At 46.6% G+C, this 24,347-nt stretch overlaps 1 protein-coding gene across 4 annotated transcripts in view; it reads left to right on the forward strand.

Annotated features, from left to right (window-relative positions):
* The window catches only part of LOC110260224 (uncharacterized), a 173,714-nt gene that overhangs the window by 70,214 nt on the left and 79,153 nt on the right, over nt 1-24,347 (forward strand). The window contains exons 1-2 of one of the 4 annotated variants that reach the window (XR_014843359.1): nt 19,866-20,040; nt 20,703-20,872. The exons of 2 other annotated variants lie outside the window; for them this stretch is intronic. The gene's annotated coding sequence lies outside the window, so the exon portion shown is untranslated. Of the gene's footprint in view, nt 1-13,844; nt 13,950-19,865; nt 20,041-20,702; nt 20,873-24,347 lie in introns of those variants that run through there. One more of the 4 variants, XR_014843357.1, reaches the window with a different exon arrangement.

A 24,347-nucleotide genomic window follows, 5' to 3' on the forward strand; every position in this document is an offset into this window, starting at 1 on the left:
GTATCGTTGGAATCACACAGTTTGCAGCTTTTTTCAGACTGGCTTCTTTCACTCAGTAATATGCATTTAAGTTTCCTCTGTGTCTTTTCATAGTTTTATTTTTTTCATAGAGGTTGACAGAACCTGACATATGCATTTATTACCTATCTCCAGCCACTGTATTATAAACCCTCTGAGGCAGACATTGCTTTTTTAAAAATAGCTGTATCCTCTGCAGCTAGATGGGAACATAGCAGGTCTGCAAAGGGAATCTGTTGGAGTAAAATAAGTTAATCAATGAAAAGATCCCTTTTAGCAACAGTCCATGTTTACGGAGTATTGTTGTAGGTAATGTTTGAGAGGGACCTAAAACTTGCAAATTCTGATAGTTATTATTGCTGCCTGCTGATAAAAGCCCATGGCACCATGTCGAAGGATGATGGGTCTTAGATTTGAATGCATCCTGAGAGGTTACCTAGTGTAACTCTTTACAGTGGCTCAGCAGATCCAAAAAAAATCTCCAAATACGTTGCCACCACCAGGATGCCCAACCCTTATGATTTTTAGCAGCTCATTTCTTTTTATTCTTATATTTTGGGTTGCAGTCTCCTGCCCTATCACTTCTACTTTTTTTTTTTTTTTTTTTTTTTTGTCTTTTAGGGCTGCACCCGAGGCACATGGAAGTTCCCAGGTTAGGGGTTTAATCGGAGCTACAGCTGCCGGCCTATACCACAGCCACAGCTGCCTGGGATCCAAGCCATGTCTGCAACCTAAACCACAGCTCACAGCAACGCCGGATCCTTAACCCACTGAGTGAGGCCAGGGATCGAACCTGTGTCCTCATGGACACTATTCAGATTCATCTCCACTGAGCCACAGCAGGAACTCCCACTTCTATTTTTTTTTTTTTTTTTATCCTAACTCTGTATCAGGAGCCGCGGAGCACTAATTGAATCCCTTGTTCTCATGACAACCCTTTAAATATTGAAGATAGCTGGCCTGGTCCCTTTCAGATTCAGTTCTCCAAGGAAAAGACATCTCAGCCTGTCAACTAGGCCAGATGTGACATGATTTTGAGATCCCGTTTTCTGTCCTGAAAGCAGCTGGTTTGTTACTATTTTCCTGTGTGTCATTACTCCACGGAAGTGAACACAGAAATCTTTTTTTTCATTTTTTTTTCTTTTGTCCTTCTGTCTTTTTAGGGCCACACCCATGGCATATGGAGGTTCCCAGGCTAGGGGTCGAATCTGGAGCTGTAGCTGCCAGCCTAAGCCAGGGACACAGCAACACAGGTTCCAAGCCGCATCTGTGACCTACACCGCAGCTCACGACAACGCTGGACCCTCAACCCATTGAATGAGGCCAGGCATCGAACCTGCGTCCTCATGAATGCCAGTCAGGTTCATATATTATATATAAAACATCTTCTTTATCTATTCATCTGTCAGTGGACATTTAGGTTGTTTCCATGACTTGGCTATCATGAATAGTGCTGCCATGAACATAGGGGTACATGTATCTTTTTGAATGAAAGTTTTATCTGGATATAAGTGTGCCTTCTTTACCTTTTTCTGAATTAGAAAAGTGATGGCTAGTTCAAAGTCCTGGCCAGGCCAGTAGATGAGAGTCACATGTGTCCATTGATAGACCTCTGGATGTGCATCTCTGCATCTGATGTGGATCTACCACCTGCAACAATTGTCCAGATCACTGCTCTCCCTGTTGCTACTAGCATATCATAGGAGATCTCAAAAGCTTTGTTCGTTATGCTGAGAACATTCCCAGTTTGAAACCCTATTAGGAAAAGGAAATCCATGTAGTTACCAAACCTTACTGTAGGTAAGCCAATATTACTGTCTTCCAAATCATCGTGGCTCCTTGAAGAAGATCCTAGTGAGAACCAAGAGTCTTGATACTCAGAAAGAGTCTCAAACACTTAGCTTGGCACCCCCCATCTCCACACCAATAGTAGCTAAAATAGCACTTCCCAAGTGCCATATACTGTTCTAAGTGCTTTGCATTCCATTAACTCAGATTCCTTACAATAACTGTAGGAAGGACTTTGTATTATTCTTCCCATTTTATGGATGAGAAAACAAAGGGACAGAAACATGGAGTAACTTGCCGAAGGCCACTTAGATAAGAGGAATGGAGCTGGGGCAGTGTGCTTCCAGAACCCAGGATCTTTTCTCTTTTTTGATTGCTGTTCACCCACTCTATTCATATCGTCATCTTGGCTTCCAGGGTAGCTGTCAACACTCTAATATGCGTAGTATAGCATAATGGTTATGAACAAGGACCTAGGAATTGGATAGACTTGAATTCAAATTTCCGTTCTACCACGACTAGCTGTGTGACCTTGGGCAAGTCATTTGATGCCTCTGTGTCTTGTTTTCCATATCTTTATCTACTGATGATGAAATATTCACTCTGAGGGGTTGTGATAAGGATTAAGTTGACTCATCTATAAAAGTGCTCTGTTGGGAGTTCCCATCATGGCTCAGTGGTTAACGAATCCGACTAGGAACCATGAGGTTGTGGGTTTGATCCCTGGCCTTGCTCAGTGGGTTAAGGATCTGGCATTGCTGTGAGCTGTGGTGTAGGTTGCAGACGCGGCTTGGATCCCCGCGTTGCTGTGGCTCTGGCGTAGGCCGGTGGCTATGGCTCCGATTCAACCCCTAGCCTGGGAACCTCCATATGCCGCGGGAGCGGCCCTAGAAATGGCAAAAAGACAGAAAAAAAAAAAAAGTGCTCTTTTAAAGCACCTGATAGACCATCAGTTTCCAAGCATTTTCATCCATTTACTCACCTGACCCTCTCCAGGGGCCACTATTCACAGGGTGTGGTCCAGTCACACTAATATTTCCCCACTTCCTTAGAGCTTTTCAACAAATATTTTGGTCCCAACATCACTGATTTGTTTTTCATCAAGAAAAGAGAATTCATAATTGCTTTTAGCATGGGGCTGAAGCGCATTTGCTCCTTGAGATCTGGCACCATTTCTCATCTGTTTCCTAGCATCTCTAAATGGAAGAAATGCAATGATCCTTCATTAAAGATGCATGAGGATGTCAGACTAACAGACAGCAGGCTCTGCAGAAAGAGAGACGTGCCTCTCACTCCTAGGTCTGCCTCTCACTAGCTTTGTGACTTTCAGCAAGGCACTTAACTTCAATTCCTGGTGCTAAAGCCAGGCAACCTTGCTCCCAGTCTTGTGGGCTTTGTATAAGGATTAAATGAAATAATGCCTCTAAAGCATTTGACACAGTCTCTGACCCAGAGCGTGCACGCAAAGGTGCTTTTTAAATCGTTGTTATGACCATACGTCAATCATTTACTGTGATAAGCCCTGTAGCAGGTGCTTTATATCGGCTGTTTCCATGAAACGTCCTATCAACCTGACTAGATAGGAGTGATGGTATTTATTTTACAATGAGAAGGCTGAGAGGCACAGAGATTAAGGACCTAGTCCATAGTTAACCTAAATGGCAGAGCTGTGTCCACCTACATCCATTTGTTCCTGAAGGCTATGCTTTTTCAACTCTGCTCCTCAGTCTCCAATCTAGTTTTTTATGCTCCAAATATTTTTGAGTTTCTCTTCCTAACTTAGCTCCTGGTCTTCCCTTAAACAAACTCTACTCTAGCCAGGTTGATGTCCTAATGTTTGACAGCATGCTTTGTAGAATTCTCCAGGCCATCAGTTCTTTTGTTCATGCATTCATCCAAAGAATCATGAACACTGTGTCTGGAATTGGGCTACAAAGATGAAAAGATTGGGACTTTGCTCCTGGGGAGTTTACAGAAGAATAAGGAGTTATGGAAAAGGATATTAACGTGGACGTTTGGCTGAGATCCTAAGGTAATAGACTACGATACCTCATAATGTGCTCTGAGATGGGCTACCCAGAAAAACCTGTCGAAATTATGTGGTCAGGGGTTAGTTCACTGTCTCTTAAGCCCCTGACCCACATCAGGATATGAAAGCATTGGGAGAAGAGATGATTTAGTGACAATAGAACTTCTTGGCAGAAGCAGCTTGTGTGCTGAGCTCTATGAGACTCTGAAGCAATAGGGGGCAGTGTGCTTTCTCTCACCTCATGTCTATGGAGAGGGGCCTCAGCAGGACCACCAGGAGGGTGGTTGGAAGTTAGCGGTTGCATTGGACCCGAGTCTGGCTCCCACCTGGGACATTTAAGGGGTGAGAGATAGGCTGGCCAGCTACTGATGGATGATGAGTGAAGAGGTGGCTGCACTGGGCAGCCTGTCCTCTGGGAGTTTGTCATGGATAAGGGTGCAGGACCCTTTTCATGGACCAGACAGGGATCCGTGTGCAAGAAAGCTGGGGTAAGACTGTATCTGGCTCTGTTCCAGAGGGCTGCCTAGAGATGAACGTGGGCAGCTGACTGGAGCTGTGGCCACATTCTTGGAACATGTGGACAAAGTAACCCATCAGCTGGAACTAACGCAGCCCATCCTCTGCATCAAGGGAACTGTGCGCCAGAAATCCTCAGCAACTGGGAAGGGGTCCCCAAAGGACCCGCAAAAGCACCCCTTAAGAAAACAAGTCAGCTTTGTAGTTCCCATCGTGGTGCAGTGGGTTAAGAATCTGCAGCGGCTCGGGTTGCTGCAGAGGTGTGGGTTTGATCCCCAGCCCAGCACAGTGGGTTAAAGGATCCAGCACTACCGCTACTGCAGCTGTGGCATAGGTCACAGCTGCAGCTCAGATTAAGTCCCTAGACTGGGAACTTCCATATCCCATGGGTGTGACTATAAAATAAAAATAAAATAAAAGGGAAAGAGAAAACAAGTCAGCTTATATATCTGCTATACTCCAACAGCGTGAAGCCAGCTTACAGCAATACCAGCGAGAACATTCATGTACCTCTCACTTTTCCTTCTCTCCTTTCTCTGATTCCGCGTGGGTGGATGGGAGGAGGGGTGTTGGGGAAGGAACAAAACCACTTAGCAAGTTGATGGAAGAAAAGCCCCTTCCTATCTAGCATAAGCATCACCTAGGGAAGGAGCGACGATTTAACTTGGAATCAAATTTGGAATGATGATTATTGTATGAACAGACGTTCCAGTATCCGGATGAAGACTATGGTGACATAAATCGACGTCAACCTTTATGAAGCAAGAGAGATGAGAAAACGCATTGGGTTATATAAGTTTTCCTCTTAGGACAGGGATTGCCTTGCCCAGCTAAATACGTTGTAAAGGGGCAGTGCCAGCATGGTGAAGTTGCTTTCCACTTATACCCCATGAAGCCAGCTTATTCAGCATTCGGGTTACAGTTACAAGAGAGATGGAGGAGGAAGTTGCACCAGATGTGGCAGGAGTACCAAAGAGCAGTGAACGGCCCTATTTTAAGCTGCCTGCAATTTTCTCTCTCCCTTCTCTGCTTTCCTAAATGAACTCAACAACCTTCAATTCAACCCAGGTCAATTCCTGTTTCCTTCAGCCTTGGTCATGGCCAACTCTCTCTCCTCTGAACTTCCCTTCCACTCATTTAGCCCTGCTTTGTATTTGTTACTGGTCCTCCTGCTAACCATTGCTGACTCAGGGGCCCAGATGATAACTTTTATGAATATGCCATTTTTCCTTCAATGGGGATGCACCTGGGACTGTGATGTCACAGAACCAGCTGTGTTCTTTCCCTCACATCCTGTATTGCCATGCACATCCAGCCAGCACACATTTATTACGGAGCCAAATTTATACAAAACAGGGTATAACAAACATAGTCAGTGGCTGGCTGTAGCACTGGTTTGGCTCTTTCCTAGCATTCTTTCATCCCTCACTTGTCACAGGATGCCTAGAACTCACCTTCTCTGCTACCCCTTGATGCTGCCTCTGCAGCATCATAGGGCATTTGTTCGCTGGCACTGCTGGAACAAAGTACTGTAAACTGGGTGGCTCATGCAACAGAACAGTCTTTTTTCACAGGTCTGGAGGCTAAAAATCCAAGATCAAGGTGCTTCCAGGCTTGGTTCCTTCTGAGGGTTGTTGAGGAGAATCAGTCCCGTGCCTCTCTCCTAGCTTTTGGAGGTTTGTTGGCAAAGATTGGCATTCCTTTGCTTATAGAAGCCTCACTTTCATCTCTGCCTCCATCTTTACATGGCATTCTTCCTGCGGGTGTGTCTGAGTTCAAATTTCCCCTCCCTTTTTTTAAGGACACTAGTCCCATTGTGCTAGGGACCCACCCTACTCCAATATGATCTCATCTTAAATTAACTAATCCATGTACGATAACCCTCTACCCAAATAAGGTCACACTCTGAGGGATGGGTGGCTAGGACCTCAACGTACGAATTTGGGAGGAAGATACAATTCAGCCCATAACAGTCAACTGTGTTCTTTTTTTTCTCACTCTTCTGGAAAGTTCTTGTTCCTAGATTTTTGAGCCAGTCTGACCCGTGTCCACACTGTACAGCCATTGGCTAATGATGGTTTAGGAACCTCTACTAGGGCCTGGGTTAATTGTGCTTGAATTCTTCTCCCCCTTTCCCTCTGAATGGATCTTATTTCTTCTCTAGACTAGTAGCCTTCTTCATCTTCTTCCTGTTTTTTGACTTTGAGTCTTTGTAGCTCAACTTCAACTCCTGCCTCTGGACTCTGGCCTTTTGGGGATTCCAATTTCAGCTTTCCCCCAACCCATACCCTCTGGATTTGTTGTTCCTTTGGCTCCCAGTTCCTGCCTATGGAATCCAACCCTGACCTCTAACTACTGGATAGAATCTTAGCTAAGCCAGGCGGGCCTCCTCTCAAGGCCACTTAGAGCATTTGCCAGACTCTCACTGAACCACTGTGAAAATCAAGGACCCTGTACAGAACAAGAAGCCCTTGTGACAGAACCTGCTACATCCTCATGGCAATGCACTTTCTCTTTATTTGTACACAGCTAAGTCACATGTCCCAGGGTCTGGGCAGTTGGGTGTGGTCAGGTGTTTAATTCTAGCCAAGTGATGTGTGCCACTCCCATTCCTGGCCCATACAAACCTTCCATGCAATCCTTCTCATTCTCTCATTTGCATGTTGGGCACCCTTGACTTGAAGACTCTGCATGGGGGTGGGGCTTGGGGGATGGGGTGAAGACTATGGAGCCACAAGATGGAAAGAACCTGGGGTCCTGAATCACAGCATCAGTGGCTGCCCACTGAATTCTTGCACTGAATTGTTTCCCTGGAGAAATAAACTCTCGTGCCAAAGCACTGACATTTTGGGGATATTTGTTAAGCAGTTAGATATAGTTACCCAAACTGAGAAGTCTTTAAGGAAGAAAAGGAGAAAATCTGAATTTTTTTTCTCTCAATATTGCATTTGCCCCTCATTCATCCCCCAATCTCTATCCTGCACCTCCATGCCTCCAACTTGGCTGGTTTGAAGAAGAGAGATAGAGAATTACTCCCCTCATTTTCCCCTCTTTTCATGACTCCAAAGTACATGGATGGAAACTTAGGTCCACACAAAAACCTGCACATGGATGTTTACAGCCACTTTATTCATGACTGCCAAAACTGGAAGCAGCTGTGATATCCTTTAGTAAGCAGGTGAATGGATAAATAAACTGTGGTACACCCAGATGATGGAATATTACTCTGTGCTGAAAAGAGATATCCTACCCAGCTCTGAAGAAACATGGAGGAAACAAGTGATTATCACAAAGTGAAAGAAGCCATTCTGAAGAGGCTACATGGTATAAGATTCCCACTAGATGACATTTCTCAAATAAGCAAAGCTGTGGAGACAAGAAAAAGATCAGTGTTTGCCAGGGGTTGGAGGTAGTGAAGGCTGAAGAGGCAAAGCACAGAGGAGCCTTAGGGCAATGAACCTACTCTATAAGAGGAGTTCCCATTGTGACTCAGTGGGTAAAGAACCCGACATAGTCTCTGTGAGGATGGAGGTTGATCCCTGGTCTCCCGTGTTGCCGCAAGCTGCGGTGAAGGTTGCAGATGAGGCTCAGATCCCGTGTTTCTATGGCTGTGGTGTAGGCTGGAAGCTGCAGCTCTGATTTGACCCTTAGCCTGGGAACTTTCATATGCCACAGGTATGGCCCTACAAAGAAAAAAAAATTAAAAAAACTTACTCTATAAGATACTATGAGGGTGGGTATATGTGATTCATTATACATTTGTCCAAATCCATAGAATGCACAATACCAAGAGTGAACCCTAATGTAAACTATGGATTCTGGATGATAATGATATGCCAATGCACCTGATTATAACAAAGGTACCACTCTGGTGGGAGACACTGAAAATAAGGGAGGCTGAGTATGTGTGGGGGCAGGGGGTATATGAGAAATCCCTGGACCTTCCTCTTAATTTTGCTGTGAACCTTAAACTTGTGTAAAACTATGATCCATTAAAAAAAAAAAAAAAAAAAAAGAGTTCCTGTCGTGGCGCAGTAGAAACGAATCCGACTAGAAACCATGAGGTTGTGGGGTCAATCCCTGGCCTCGCTCAGTGGGTTAAGGATCCAGTGTTGCCGTGAGCTGTGGTGTAGGTCACAGACCCAGCTCGGTTTTGGCGTTGCTGTGGCTGTGGTGTAGGCCGGCAGCCACAGCTCCGATTAGACCCCTAGCCTGGGACCCTCCATATGCTGCGGGTGCAGCCCTAAAAAAGGACAAAAGATGAAAAAAAAAAAAAAGGATAACAAGACTAAAAATTCATCTATACTTTACAGGATTTGGAAAAAAATGGTCATAATGTGCCAACAAACTGACAATATAAATAAGAGTGAAATTATGAGCAAATTACACATTATATTAAAAAAGGGGGTTTTCACACCTGGAAAGCTGGCAGATCCCTGGAGTCCATGGTCCTGGAGTTCGCTCCCAGCCTCCCTATCTGGAGGCGTTACTAAACTTGGAAAGCAGCTGTGTGTAAATATGATGGCTGTCCAGTGAGCTGACTCAGGTCCTTGTCCATTTAGCCTCGTCTATGAACTTGTTCTTCTTAAGGGGGAAGAGTCGGCATATTTGAACAACTGTAGTGAGCTCAATGCATAGTTCATCTCCACTCCACATCTTCATTGGTGAGGTTCTCTCTCCTTAAAGCCTTTTTTCCCTTCTCGCTTTATCAAGTGGTGTCTACCCTCACCTGTCCTGGGTCCAGCCCAGGTGCCTCTGCTCCTCAACCCCTTGTATGCTCTCCAGCCTACCCGTCTGACCTGCTTGGGGGTCCTCTGGCTCTTGCTGCCAGCAGCACTTCCCCTGCCCTGGAGCTGGAGAGCTCAGCATCCTCTAGCAAGCCCTAAGCCCCTCTCCTTCCTTTTGCAGAAAAGCCAGCAGAGGCAACTTGCCCAAATGGGGCTGGTTAAGGGGGAGCAGAGCCAGAATGGAATGAGGTCTCTGGGCACCAAGAACGTGTGTCCCTTTCTGTACAAGTATATCAGCTCTTGTTGAACAGGATATACATAGATCTCTCTTTTTCCTGTATCCTCTTTAAATTCAGAGTGTGTTTTGGGACCTCTTAGGATTGCAGATACTTGAAGATTAAAAAGCAGCGGAACAAAAATGCCATGTTACCCTTTGTATTAGTAGAAGAATCTTTCTCTCCTTCCCTTTTTCCCCCTTCCTTCTCTAAAGCAGGGTTTCTGAACCTCAGCTCTATTTAATTTTGAGCCAGAGAAATCTTTGATGAGAAGTGTGGTCCTGCATATGGTGGGATGTTTAGAAGACTCCTTTGGCTTCTAGCCACCAGATGCCAGTGGCACCCACCCCCTAAGCTGTAATAATCAGAAATGTCTCCAGACGTTGCCAAATGTCCTCTGAAGAGCGAGAGCACAACTGGTTGCAAACCGCTGCCCTAAACTCAAATTGAGTACCTACTATGTGCCTCTCCTTTCCATCCTCTCAACCTGGATCGGACCCCCACCTTGTGTCAAACAGTGCTCTGATCACTGGGAAGCCGCTGATCCCCCCCCCAACCCCCCCCCCCCGCCCCAATCCTCATCCCTCACTTCCTCTCGCTCCCATTATAAGAAATCATGGCTTGGGGAAGGCTACTTACAGGAAGCCATAAAGTCATTCTCTCTCACCTTGGCTGCGAAGATAACACAATCAGGTTACAGAGGCAGGGTTTGGGGAACTTCAAAGCTCAGCCAGAGGGAGTGGAGGGATAGGCGCTGGGGAGCTGAGGTCTTATCTCTTGCTTGAATGTTCTCATCCTTATCAATCCAGAAGGAGGGGTTCCTGGAGGAGAGCAAGGGGGAGTCAAAAGACCAGACTGCTTTCTTTTTTCTTCCAGTCTTTAGATTGAAAGGGACCAGGGAAGAAGGAAGGACTGAGGAAAGGAAAGCAAAGTAGGAAGAAAGCTGACAGGGGAGTGGAATTGGGGGTGGGGGTGGGGAGGTGAAGGGGTCTTATCTGACCCTATGCTACCCCGTGCAGACCTGGATTGGACACCAGGGTTCTAGAACCACAGAATCTGAGAGTCAGAAGTTCTTGGAAATACTTTCATGAGCACCACTTAGATGATACCTGGGCCTCAGCCCCTAGGGACCTTCACTTGAGCAGGTGTGGAGTAGGTGCAGCTGCTTCAACAACTTCTGTCACAGATAATGAAGGCCTGGGCACAGACAGCAGCAACTAGAAGGCAGAAGCAAGAATCTAAACAAGATGCATTTAGAGCTCCCACCATGGCTCAGCAGTATTGAACCTGACTAGTATCCATGATGAAGTGGGTTCGATCCTTGGCTTCAATCGGGGGTTAACAATCCAGTGTTGCCGTGAGCAGATGCAGCTCGGACCCCATGTTGCTGTGGCTGCGGCGTAGGCTGGCGGCTGCAGCTTCAATTTGACCCCTAGCCTGGGAAGGTCCATATGCCATGGGTGCGGCCCTAAAAAGGCAAAAATAAATAAACAGCATGAATTTGCTAGTGTTGAGAGCCAGTCATTGGCAGAGCCTTGAGGGAGTAGGAGGAATCTAAGATAATAAATAATAGTTGCAAAACTTACATATCACTCACTGTGTGCCAGACATTGTTTGATGCAATTTACATAGATATAAACTCACTTCACCCTCCCAACAACTCTAAAAGTTAGGTCCCTAATTAGTCATTTTATAGGTAAGAAAATTGAGCACATAGATATTGACTAACTTGCAGGTCACAGAGCAAATTAGGAGAGCTGGGATCTAAACTAGATCTAAATCTGTTCTAGCACTTGTGTTTTAACCAGTGTGCTATCTACCAGTTGGTTAGGAGAACTTGGGCAGCTAAATGGACAGCGAAGTCACGAACCTGGGTATGGCCTGAAGGAAGAAGAGTTTAGAGGGAAAAACGATGGGTTCAGCCTTGGAGATGTTATGACTGCGTTGTGGGTAGGGCACCCAAGCATAGTTGCCTGGGAGGTAGCAGTTCCAGTCTAACCTCAGTATGGAGGTCCAGGCAAATGCCCGTGGATATGGAGTTGTAGTTAGGGAGCTGTGTACAGTGAGAAGAGAAGAGGACTGAAGAATCCTGGGGAGGAGTTCCCGATGTGGCTCCATGGAAATGAATCTGATTAGCATCCCTGAGGATGCAGGTTCAATCCCTGGCCCTGCTTAGTGAGTTAAGGATCCAGTGTTGCCGTGAGCTGTGGTGTAGGTGGCAGATGAGGCTTGGATCTGGTGTGGCTGTGGCTGTGATGTAGGCCAGCAGCTACAGCTCTGATTCAACCCCAAGCCTGGGAACCTCCATATGCTGTGGGTGTGGCCCTAAAACGACAAAATAAATAAATAAATAAAGGAACCCTGGGGAACACCAACAGTTAAAGACTCATGGAAGAAGAACCAGGAAAAAGAGAATGGAAAAAAATGCATTAGTGTAGAGAGTGGTGCCCTGAAAATTAAGGGTGAAGTGAGTTTCAGGAAGGAGGGCAAGGTTACTGGGGACAAAAGCTATAAAAGAGTCTAAGATAAGAATGAAAAGAGGTATTGTTCTTCAATGACTTCTTAGGTTTCTAATTTATGTCCCCAACCAGAAGGGAAACTTGTTGAGGTCAAGAGCGGCATCCAACATTTTGTTGTATTCCTCTTTGTATCTCCGGGGTTTCTGGTGCAGGGCTAGACAGGCAGAAGGCATCCATTGAATACCTGTGGGCTGATGGTTGTTCAAGTTCTTATTGTTTTTCTCCTTATTAAGTCAATGCCATTATGTATAAATTGCCCACCCTTGACGAGAAGGAGATTCGATGTTCTGAATCTTACGCAACATTGGGCAGCCCATAACCGCTGAACTTGATGTTGCCAATGAGATGATTAGCAGAAGCAGCATCCTCATCTATTCCTCCACATTAAGGGATAAACATAGAAGCTATTGTGTGTTGAGGACCTCTCGTGTGCCCAACTCTGTACCGGACATTTGACATTTGTGGCACATGTCCTCACAACCTGGCAAGCTGGTTATTATTATCTTCTTTTCCCAGATAGAGTGACTGAGTTGAAAGCTGGTTGCCTTGCCCAGGACCATGCCAAGATAAGGATCCAAATCTGCTGTTAACGAAGGTCCTTCCCTTTCCCTTAGCTGCCACTGCCTTATTCCAGGTGTCAGCATCACTTAATGTGGCTTTTACCAGAGCTGCTTCTCTGTTCTCCACTCTTCCATCAAACCTCCTCTGCAAGAACCCATCCTCCAAACTACAGCTTCAGGAATTTATCTAAACACAGCATCGATCCCTTTTAAGTTCCTTCCAATGGCTCCCTTTTTAGGATCTGGGGGAGATGAGTCTTTATGACTCAAGCCCAAGTCCCTCAGCATACCCTTCTCGGTTTTCCTCATCCGACCCCATTTGTTTTTCCTGGACTTTCTTGGCTGACACCTCCCACTCACCTTTCTCTCCAGCCAAACCCATCTCCTTTGCCTCCCTGGAGATGCCCTGTTCTCATTTTGCACGTTCTATTCCCAGGGGTTATGGTGCCCCTCTTCTCCTTTGTCCTGGGTTAACTCATACTTTCTCTTTAAGACCTAGGTCACCCCCTCCTGTCACAAGAATTCCCAGACCTTCTGAGATCTCACTGCATGACCTTCCTCAATTTTCCTCCTCTGAGACCCTAAACGCCCCAGATGTAGCTGCATCACTCCGCATCCTGCTTGCTGTTTCTCTTCCTTGACTCTGAGGTCTTAGAGGATGGCCATCACATGAGCTCCCAGCTCAAAGCAGAAGCCGGACTCCTGCTTGTTAAATAAATGACCAGAGGGAGTTCCCGTCGAGTCCATGAGGATGCAGTTTCAATCCCTGGCCTTGCTCAGTGGGTCGGGGGTCTGGCGTTGCCCTGAGCTGTGGTGTAGGTTGCAGATATAGCTTGGATCTGGTGTTGCTATGTCTGTGGCGCAGGCCGGCAGCTGTAGCTCCGATTCGACTCCTAGTCTGGGAACTACCATATGCCATGGGTGCAGCCCTAAAAAGCAAACAAACAAACAAAAAAAGTGACTGAATTTCACTTGGTCGGACCTCACCAAGGTGGGAACGTGGGGGAAGGAAGGACAGGCGGTCGAGTTGGATGGAGTGTAGGCGTCTGGGGAGTTGGTATAATGCTTCTCCCACATTGACCTCTTCCCGCCACTGCTAAAGGCACAGGGGATCCCCCGCCTCTGCTTCCAGACAGTGATAATCCTGCCTGACCCGTCTGGGCCAGAGTCTTGCCTTGAGTCTCATCTTTGGAGCCCAGTTTCCTCTTGGCAGGACCACGACAGGAAACCCATGCATGGCGAGGTCCCGCTCCCCACGGAATGTGTGCTGTGAGGGCCTGAGAGCCAGATGGAAAATGCCTCCGAAGTCCTAAGCCAGGCTGGAAAGATAGATTGCTGATAATGAAGGTCACCCCTCCATTTAGAGAATAGTTGGCAGTGAAATTAATCCAGGCTCCTGCATCTGAAGTGCTGGGAAAGTTAGCAAGGCTCAGGGGCTGAAAGGAAGGAAGCAGAGATGAAGAGGAAGAAAGCTCTCTTCGCCTACATTATCTCAACCCTCCCATCTTCAAATCGAGGTGAGAATTTCTGTTTTAATGGAAACACGATGCCCTTACAGAAAGGAATGTCTAATGGTGGGGTTTTCAAACAATACAACAATAGAGGAGAAGCTTTCTGGGCAATCAGACTCTTCAAATCACACTCAAGGGGCAGCCACTGGCGTTTTCTGCTTGTAGGGCCAGCCCTGTGGAAGCGTTTGGCACAATAACCATGAACGTTGGATGAGCTTCCGCTGGGGACATACTTCCACTGTGTGGATCCTTACAGCAGCCCGGGGAAGAGGGAATTATGGTCCCCTCTGCCTGTGCTACAGAAGAGGACAGCGAGGCACAGAGAAGATAGGTGATGTGTCTAAGGTCTCCTAATCCCTTACTCATTCTTTCATTCATTCTCCTGTTGCTTAGTAAGCACTGACCTTGAGCCAAGCACTGTTTCAGAGCTGGCGGTATATGCCCCAGAAGACAGGAGAGGTCCCTGTTCTCACAGAGCTTTTATTCTAGTTAAGGGAACAGACAGTAAACAAGAGACTAAATAGAGAAATAGAGACATGTGCTGTAAAGAAAATGCAGCTCCCGACTTGCATAAAAATTGCAGATGGATGGGGGCGCGGTGGGGTGTATACTCTGCCTGGGGAAGGATGACGGAGGAAGGCTGGTGGCGATGATAAAGACAGAATTTTGGGGGAATGATTTTTATTTTTTCCATTCTAGCTGGTTTACAGTGTTCTATCAACTTTCTACTGTACAGCATGGTGACCCAGTCATAAGATAGAATTTGAAGGAAGACAAATCTCACGCTCCTTGTATTACACCTACAGTGCAGGGGGCTCCTGTAGGGACCTCTCTCTTTGTTTTAGAGGCCTCCAAAACCTCTCATAGAAATTGGCCAGGAGTTCCCGTCGTGGCTCAGTGGTTAACAAATCCAACGAAGAACCATGAAGTTGGGGGTTTGATCCCTGGCCTCGCTCAGTGGGTTAAGGATCTGGTGTTGCCCTGAGCTGTGTTGTAGGTCGCAGACGTGGCTCGGATCTGGCATTGCTGTGGCTGTGGTGTAGGCCGGTGTCTACAGCTCCGACTGGACCCCTAGCCTGGGAACCTCCATATGCCGTGGGTGCGGCCCTAGAAAAGACCAAAAAAAAAAAAAAAAAAAAAAAAAAGAAATTGGCACAGCCAAATTTCCAATATTTGGAAGGCATATTTCCCAGTGTCCTCTAAAGGGGACAGCTGGGCTCTTACCAGGGACAACTAGAAGATGGGAAAATGTAAGTGCAGGCCCCACTCTGGCAGTGTGTTGGCAGCTGTTGTGGAAAACAAAAACACAGGCTGTTTACCAATTCAGGAAGCTGAAGTGTTTTATAGGCACAGTCATCAAAGATAAACACGGCCGTGTTTCTTGACGACATCTCCCGGAAGCCATTCACCTGGACAATAGCATGCTTCGAGGAAACTTAACAGTCTTCAAATAGTGGAAGGATTGTCATGTGGCAGGAGGACCAGCTACAGGGAGTCAAAGTGGGGCCAGTGGTGGGAGGTGAGAGGGAGGCAGGTGTCAGCTTGGTGTTGGGAAAACTTTCCTAACAATCCCAGCTAGTCAACCAGGTAATGAGATTACCTTGGGTGGGAGACAGATGCTTCCCTCCCCACTAGGCGTGTGCAAGGAGGGGCTCAAGGATGCCCTTCCACCAGTTCAAGGAATGATTTGTTGATGGATCCATTTATGTAACTAGTACTTATTCAGCATCTTCTGTGGGGTTGGTCTGTGGATGCATTGGTGGAGAAGACATGCAAGATTCTTGCTCTCACGCAGTTTCCATTCTCATGGTGGAGAGAGTCAAAGAAATAAGTAAACGAATAGATAGTTGCCGTCAGTGATGGGTGTGACAAGCAATGGAAGAAGGGGATGCTTGAGAACAACTCTGTGTGTGGTTGGGTGTGCATGTGTGTATTTATGTGAGCATGTGTGTGTGGCATGGATCTCACCTTATATCACAGGGTCAGAGGAGGTATCAGTGAGAAGATAAGTTTTGAGGCAAGTTCAAGTGATCAGAAGGACCAGTAGTTACTGCAGTTGCAAAGGCAGGGCTGGAGAGGGGCCAGGGTGGGTGGCACAGGGTGTGAAGGGACAGAACAGTGGGGGATGAAGGCAGGCAGGGGCCAGGTCAGGGAGGGCACTTAGGGTACTTATAGACCAGAGCGAGGCAGTTGGGTGTTTTATAAAAAAGGCCATAGGGAGCCACATCAGAGACATGGTTTTTGGCTGAGAGGTTGGACTAGATGAGTGTTTTTCAACCCTGGAGGTACATCAGAATCACTGGGGGGAGTTCCCATTGTGGTTCAGCAGGTTAAGAACCTGACAGGGTGTCTGTGAGGATGTGGGTTCGGTCTACGGCCTCACTCGGTGGGTTAGGGATCCGGTGTCGACAAAGCTGCAGCGTAGGTCCCAGATGTTGCTCTGATTCAACCCCTAGCCTGGGAACTTCTGTAGGCCGCAGGTGTGGCCCTTAAAAAAAAAAAAAAAGGAATCACTGGGGCATCCAGATTTGGAATCCAGTGGACCAGGTGAGTTTTACAATTCTTTTCAAGATGAAGATGTAACGTGCTGAGGCGAGTGTCCCTATGGGATCACACATTTTGCTCAGGACACATGAGACCATCACGGCCCATAGGAATTTTGCTAACATATTATCTGTCCACCACTTCATTAGTGTGGCTGTGTTCTAAATAAGTGTAACTCATTTCGACAATTACCTGGTGGGTCATCTTCTGTGTGTTAGTGTCTAAGCATGCATAGGGGGTAAAGGGCTGTGCCTGGCACATAGCAGGTGCCCTATAAATACTTACTGAATAAACGAATGGATGAACATCTGACTGGGCACCAAGGAAAAGAGACGGGGAAAAGGCAGTAAAGACTCCTCTGCCTTTACAACCTCGTAAGAGGACGGGAATAGGATTATTTGAAAACTGCTATGAGAAGGATGGACAGGTGGAAAGTGCAAAGGAAAGGGCTTTTGGTTTGAGGGTTTTTTTTGTTTATTTGTTTGTTTGTTTGTTTGTTTGTTTTTTTTTTTTTTGGCAGCGGGGTTCCACAGGGTGCTCATGGGAAAGGCAAAATGCAGAGTCAGCCCTGGAACTATTTGGAAAGTCTCATTTCTTCCCTTCCCAGGCTAGTGGGTTCTGGCTTCTGGTTTCCCAGAGGAGTTGTCCTGCTTCAAGTTCACAGGGACAACAGAAGACATTGGATGGTCAAGATCGGGGACCCCGGGGCTCCCTCGGAAAGAGCGAGCCACTTAGAACCCGTTTCTCTGTCTTGGCAGGAAGACCAGGATTCTGCCAAGGAGCTCAATACTCAGAACCCCAGTGGCTTGTATAGCCTGGCACGGGGCCAGATCTCTGTGCTGCAGCTTGTGTTAACCTTGTCAAATTACCACCAAGCGGCTAGAAGCCGTAGCCAAATCAACCCACTCTGTCCCTACCCTATTTTAATCACTCAGGAGTAGATTTCCAGAATTGCCCCTAATCTAGTGAACATGTGTTCAAGAATCTAAGCTAAATAATTAACCCTTTTCCAGAACCAAGGAGCCATTTATAGAAGGTACAGTTTTGGTGTCTGCAACTAGATTTAAACTTTTTGCAAATTCCAAGAGGAAGGGAAAGAGAAGGACTTTTTTTTTTGGTTTGTTTTTCATTTGTTAAAGTATAGTCGATCTACAATGTTGTGCCAATTTCTGCTGTACAGGAAAGTGGCCCAGCCATATATATTATTTTCCTCATATTGCCTTCCATCATGTTCTACCCCAAGAGATTGGATGTACTTCCCTGTGCTGTACAATAGGATTTCATTGCTTATCCATTTAGAAAGGATAAGCAAGAAGAAGGGCTTTTGATTGCTCCTATCGTGGTCCAGAAACTCTGCCAGATGTTAATATCTGTTGCTTTATGCACACTAGTTCTTACTATCTCCATTTTAAACATAAGAATCCAGAGCTTTAGAGGGGTTAAGGGACAAGGCCAAGAATATACAATTTAGTAAGTGGCAAGATTTGACCTCAAGACAGTCATCAAAACCCAAGCTTTTCTCTTTATATCTCTTTCTGGTCCAGGACTGTCCGCTGCCCTCTTCTTTTAATGTCACACATGGGATTGAGCCCCATGGATGATCTTGGGGAATTTCCAGGGCTTGGAAATGTGGCAGTGCCATTCTTGAGTACGTATGCCCTGGAGCAGAATGCCTGTATTTTACTGCCAAGAAAGTCTGATTTACTTCGTTTGAGGATGCAGCCTGGGCCTTAGATTTTTATAAACTTCCTTGTTAAAGACTGAAATGGTGGAGTTCCCATCAGCAGAAACGAATCTGACTAGTATCTATGAGGTTGCAGGTTCGATCCCTGGCCTCATGCAGTGGGTTAAGGATCTGGCATTGCCGTGAGCTTTGGGGTAGGTGGCAGATGTAACTCTGATCTCGATCTGGTGTTGCTGTGACTGTGGTGTAGGTTGGCAGCTGCAGCTCTGATTCAACCCTTAGCCTGGGAACTCCATAAACGGTGTGTGCAGCCCTAAAAAGACAAAAAAAAAAAAAAAAAAAAAAAAAAAAGACTGAAATGCGTGCTCAGAGATTTTGAAAGTGTTGCACAGCAATTGCAGTTGTTTAGCACAAGCTGTGCGCCCAGAGAAGCTAGCTCTAGAATCTAGGAGCACCGTGACTGGCCATGAACTCCACAAGGTAGAGACTGTCTTGGGTTTTTTTGCTGGAAACTGAAGGATCTACCAGTGCTCAAGGCTCCTGCCTGGCACTGTGGTTTTTAAGACTAATTTCACGTCAACCTGGACCAAGAAAGAGTGAAACCTGATTTTTTTAAAAATTGAGGGGAAATTCCCATAAAAGAATAAACCCTTTTAAAGCAGACAATCTGGTGACATTTAGCACATTCACAGTGTTGTCCAGCCACCACCTCCATCCTGAGCATTTTCATGCCCCTAAAAGGAAGTCTTGGAGATGTTAAGCATTGCTCCTTGTTTCCCATTTTGCAGATGAGGAAAGTGAGGCTCAGAGAAGTTGAGCGACTTCACCAAGGAGTTTGAACCCAAGTCTGGCGTGCACTCCCAAGCCTGGGCTTCCTCACAGGTTCTATAGGGAGCAGCACTGTTTGGCTCCTATATTTGGGGTTCAGTAAAGTCAGATCTCAGCTCCCTGCTTTTAGCCATGGCCAGGGGTGGGGTGACTGATAAGGCTCAAGACCTAAATTTGGGTTTCTTAGCAAAATTTTTATCTTTTTTTTCCCCCTGTCTCTTTGTTTAGGGTTGCACCCGTGGCATATGGCAGTTCCCAGGCTAGGGGTCGAGTCAGAGCTGTAGCTGCCTGCCTACGCCATAGCCACAGCAATGCCAGATCTAAACCCTGTCGGTGACCTACACTGCAGCTCACAGCAACGCTGGATCCTTAACCCACTGAGTGGGGCCAGGGATTGAACCTGTGTCCTCCTGGATACTAGTCAGGTTCATTACTGCTGAGCCACAATGGGAACTCCATAAAAATTTTATCTTTAAGGTCTTTTTAAAATTTTTATTGAAGTATAGTTGATTTACAATGTTGTGCCAATTTCTGCTGTACAGCGTAGTGACCCAGTCATGCATATATATATATTTTTCCCCGTACTATTTTCCATCATGCTCTATCCCAAGTGATTGGATGTAGTCCCCTGTGCTGTACAGAAGGACCTCATTGCTTATCCATTCCAAATGTCATAGCTGGCATCTACCAACCACAAACTCCCCATCCGTCCCTCTCCCCCCTCGCCCCCCACCAACCATAAGCTCTCTCTTGTGTGTGCATATGCGTAACATCTGTGTGTGTGTGTGTCTTCCTTGTCCTGCAGGAGAGTGGCTGAGCTGAATTGCCTAATATAGTTTGGCAGCCCCTCCCGCCCCAGCATCTCTGTATTTGGAAAGGGGCACTTGTCCCTGCTGGTTTATAGGGAAAGGGAAGTGATTGTTCCTGGCAGTGAACCAAAAATAGGGAAAGAAAGGGCTTGTGGAGTACGGAAGGAGAAACAAGTTTGCGGAGAGAGGGCTGGGCTGTTGGACTTGCTGGCTGGGAGCTACAGATATTTAGGTAAAAGGGACCCAGAGGGCAAATTTTATTTGTATCCAGGCAGGTCCCTGTTTCTGTTGAAAAGACCAGCCCAGGACCTCGGGAGAGGCCTGCGGGAGGCTGGAGGACTGCTAAAGATAAGGCAGACCCTCAGAGGACTAGAACCCACTTAGAACTGGACCCATAAATACTTCCTCAAAGGATGGGGCAGGCAGGGGCGGGGAGCAGAAGAGGAAAAGAGGATGGTGGGGGAACAGTAGGGGTACTGATGGGGAGTGCCTGGCCCACAGCAAGTAGCTCAGGCTCTGGTTGGGGTGAAATGGCTATGGTTTAAGGAGGCTGGGGGTTGGGAGCTTTTGGTCCCTGCTAAGAGGGTCCTGAGGCTGGTACTCTGGGAAGATGGTCCTGGGGGAGGATGGAGAGGGGATGCAGGGAAGGAGGAAGGGCTAACCCGAATCCAGCATCAACTATGATCAGGTATTGGGCTGCGCAGTCCTGAAGTCAGACTCTCACCCCAAGCCTAGGAGGTAACTGTCATCATTCCTCCATGAGAACGGCAGACCCCCCAGGTGGGAGAGCTTCATTATCTGTCCCGGGCCATACAGCCAAGTGGCAGGTGGGCCTTCAACTCAGGAGGTCAGCGATGCAACAGGTAACTTGAATACTCGCATAAATACATACAGGAGCCTCTAGAACCTGGAAGGAACCTTACTGTAGATACGGTGCCCAACCTTATTGTAAATGCACAGCTTTTCTGCATTTCTCCCCTTCGTCTGCCTGAGAGCACCTGCTCAGCCTTGAGAAGTCAACTTGAACTTCACTTCCACCTTGAAGCATTTTCCTCCATCCCCAGGTAGGTTCAGGTGTGAGCTCCCTAGCACCTGTTGCAGACACAGCCCTTCTGGTACTTCTGTCATCATCTCTATCTCCATCTATCTTCTGCCTCTCTGCAAGAGGCCCTGCAGAGCAGAGCAGAGCAGAGCGGATATTTCTGCACCTCTATCACCTACCATCAGTAATAATTGCAATTAAAGGCTACCAGTCCTCAAGCACATACTGTGTGCTAAACAATCTGAGTGCGGCATTTCTTTTTTTGGGAGAGGGAAGTGCTCAAATAACTTATTTCCTTTTTCTTGAAAAGCAATACTTTTATTAGACCATGTTACCATCTTGGTTTTTTGGGGGGGGGTCTATTTTCCCAGGCATGTGGTACCTCTTTCCATGGGTGGTTTAAAAAAATTTAATGAGTTTTAATGAATTGTAATTCTATTCTGATCCTTTACTCTTCAAAAGATTTTTTTTGTAGCTTTATTGGCAGTATAATAGCCAAAAAAGAGCTGCACCTCTTTAATGTGTATACTTGATGAAATGGGACATATGCATGTATCTGCGTTAACATTACCACCATCAAAGAGCATCTCGTTCAGTCAGCACACAACTCCAAGAAGTAGGGTTTTTTTTTGTCTTTTTAGGGCCGCACCCATGGCATATGGAGGTTTGTAGGCCATGGGGGTTGAATCGGAGCTACAGTTGCCGCCTACACCAAAGCCACAGCAATGCCAGATCCGAGCCGCGTCTGCAGCCTACACCACAGCTCATGGCAATGCCGGATCCTTAACCCCCTGAGCGAGGCCAGGGATCGAACTGGCAACCTCATGGTTCCTAGTCAGATTCTCTTCCACTGCGCCATGACGAGAACTCCTCAAGAGCGAGGTTTTCTTATGTTCATTATTGTGATGCATACAGACCCAGGAATTTCAGTGGCTTAGCAAAGAAAAAAGTTAATTAGTTGCTCACATGAAGTCCAGAAGAATTCCTAATGGGAGACGGGGATGGGGAGGTAAGGAGGGCTGGGCAGTGGATGCTTCTGGCACCTCACTTGCTGCTGGTCCCCAGCTGCTGCGTGGGGTGAGGATGGCCTTCAGCTGCCCCCTTTTCCAGAAAACTGAATTTTGTGAATGGTGGGGGAGGGGAACTGAGGCTTCCTTGCCTGGGAGTTTATACCCCCCCATCTCCTTGGGTACTGGTGGCAGTTGTCAGGTGATGACAGGTGCAAAGGTCACACCGCCCTCATCCCCCACGACAGGGCCAGCTCTGCGATGGGATTCGTGCTTCAGAACCTCCTGTGCCCGCAGGCCCAGGCCAGTTCCCTGCTGAGACCTCATTCTGGCTTATGTCCTCTCTCTGCTCTAGCCTGCTTTTCCCTGTGCTCTGAGATCTCTTCTGCAGGGAATCACCTTCTCTCCAAATCCCTGTCTCAGGCTTCAAGGGAACTTGACCCAAGACAGGAGCTCTCTGCTGCAGGCAGGTAATAAGGATTCCAGCCAAAGGAGGCTGGGTGCTCAACACTGATCTTCCAAAGTCACCCTGGGGCTCAGCATCCTGCTAGCCGACTGGGAAGGGGAGACAGCGGAGGTTGGCAAAGGAGGGTGTATGAGTCAGGCCTGGAAGTGGTACCTACTGCTTCTTCCTACATGCTATTGGCCAATACTTAGTCACGGCCACACCTGATTGCAAGGGAAGCTGTGTAATAGGGTCTAGCTGTGTGCCAGGAGGAGAGGAAAGTGGGTTTTGACCAGTTAAATCAGTCCCTGTAGAGATACCTCGTTTTAGAGGCAAGAAAACTGAGGTTTAGAGTTTTTTAGTAAATTCACCCAAGGTCACAAAATCCAGACCAAAAACACAGTCCGATGCCAGAATCCTTGCCCTTCGTGTGCAGCCGAATCTCATGCTGTCAGTGACTCAAGATGCTGAGGCTCCTGTTTGAGGCAGACCCCTTTCCCCAAGGCTCTGTGGGCAGGTCTTTACATTACCAGTGTGTGGAATCGCTTATTTGAATTATTCTACTGTGGTTGAAATAAAATGCCCCTCCTGTACTTCCTTCCAGGGGGCATCTGAGCAGAATGGTTTCCAGATTTCAAAGATGAAGGCACAAGACACCTGTAAAGATGGGACTGGGAGCGAAGAGGCAAAAGAAGCAGGGCTTTCATGTGGCACTATTTAGCCCCCCGCCCCGAAGGCTTTGATTCCTACCCAGATCTTCACAAGGCTCAAACCCGTGCCTCCCCACCCCACTCTGCCCTCATGTTAGTCTCCTGGTGGCTCTTTCCACTCCAGTCAAAGTGACTTCTTTCTGAGTGAGAAAACAGAAGGGTTTCCAGAATGGGATGGGCAAAATGTTGCCTGGGTTCACATTCTAGTTCTGTTACTTCATGGTTGTGTGACTTTGAACAAGTGGCTTAATCTGTGTTCTAGTGGTTTTGTTCTGTTTTGCTTTGCTTTTGGGGGGCTGCATTTGCAGCATATGGAAGTTCCCAGGCTATGGGTTGAATTGGAGCTGTAGCTGCCAGCCTATGCCATAGCCACAGCAACTTGGGATCCGAACCACGTCTGTGACCTACACCGCAGCTCACAGCAAACGTGGGATCCTTAACCCACTGAGCGAGGCCAGGGATCAAAACTGCATCCTTATGGATACTGGTCAGATTCATTACTGCTGAGCCACAATGGAACTCTTGTGTTCTAGTTTTTAATCTTTAAAATAAGGATAATAATACCTGCATCAAAGGGCTTATGCTGAGAATACAACGAGCGTCTATTTCACCAAACACAGTGCCTCTACCTATTAGGCTTATCTATATTTGCCATCATTATTGTTATGCTTTAATAAGATTCTTCCCAGATCAGGGCTTCACTGATGGCAGGACCCACTCCAGACCTCATGGCCTCATTGCCCCTCAGGTTTCGGGCTCAAGGTCACATCTTCAGAGCAGCCTCCCTTAACCCCTAGCCTAGGGCTGGCTCCTCTAATCTTCCCTGGCAGAGCTGAGATTTGGAGAAGATAAATGAGGCACCCATTTTGTGTGCAAAATGTAAGCGAGGGCCCCTTAGTCCAAACCCCTTAGTAACTGAGATAAATAATATTGCATTAGCAAAAGTTTAAAATATCACAATTAATGCAAAAAAGTCCACGGTGAACAAAATAACAAATTTTAAACATAGACATATTCCATGCTGAGCCCAGTTGATGCCTAGGCCAGAGGGAAAATGTGTGTTCCTGGCTTTATTGAAAGCAAAACTCCATAATATTTTCAGAGTCTGATTTCTTTGCTTATCTTGCTTTCATGGGGAAGGATTGCCATGTTTGATGGCTTTTCATGACCAAGTGGCAATCTTAATAATTTTTTAATTAACATGAGCTGAAGTGAAATGACAATAAATTCTGTTTTGGAATACATAAAATATTTAAACATAAAATAATGCTGTGACTTTTAATACAGCTATTTTATCTATTTATTTATTTTGTCTTTCTGTCTTTTTAGGGCTGC

Source organism: Sus scrofa, chromosome 4 (assembly GCF_054392235.1).
Source record: "Sus scrofa isolate SSC_HxYL_T2T_F1_AM1 chromosome 4, Sscrofa_HxYL_maternal_Yorkshire_Landrace_v2.0, whole genome shotgun sequence".
In the NCBI taxonomy this organism is placed as follows: Eukaryota; Metazoa; Chordata; class Mammalia; order Artiodactyla; family Suidae; genus Sus; species Sus scrofa.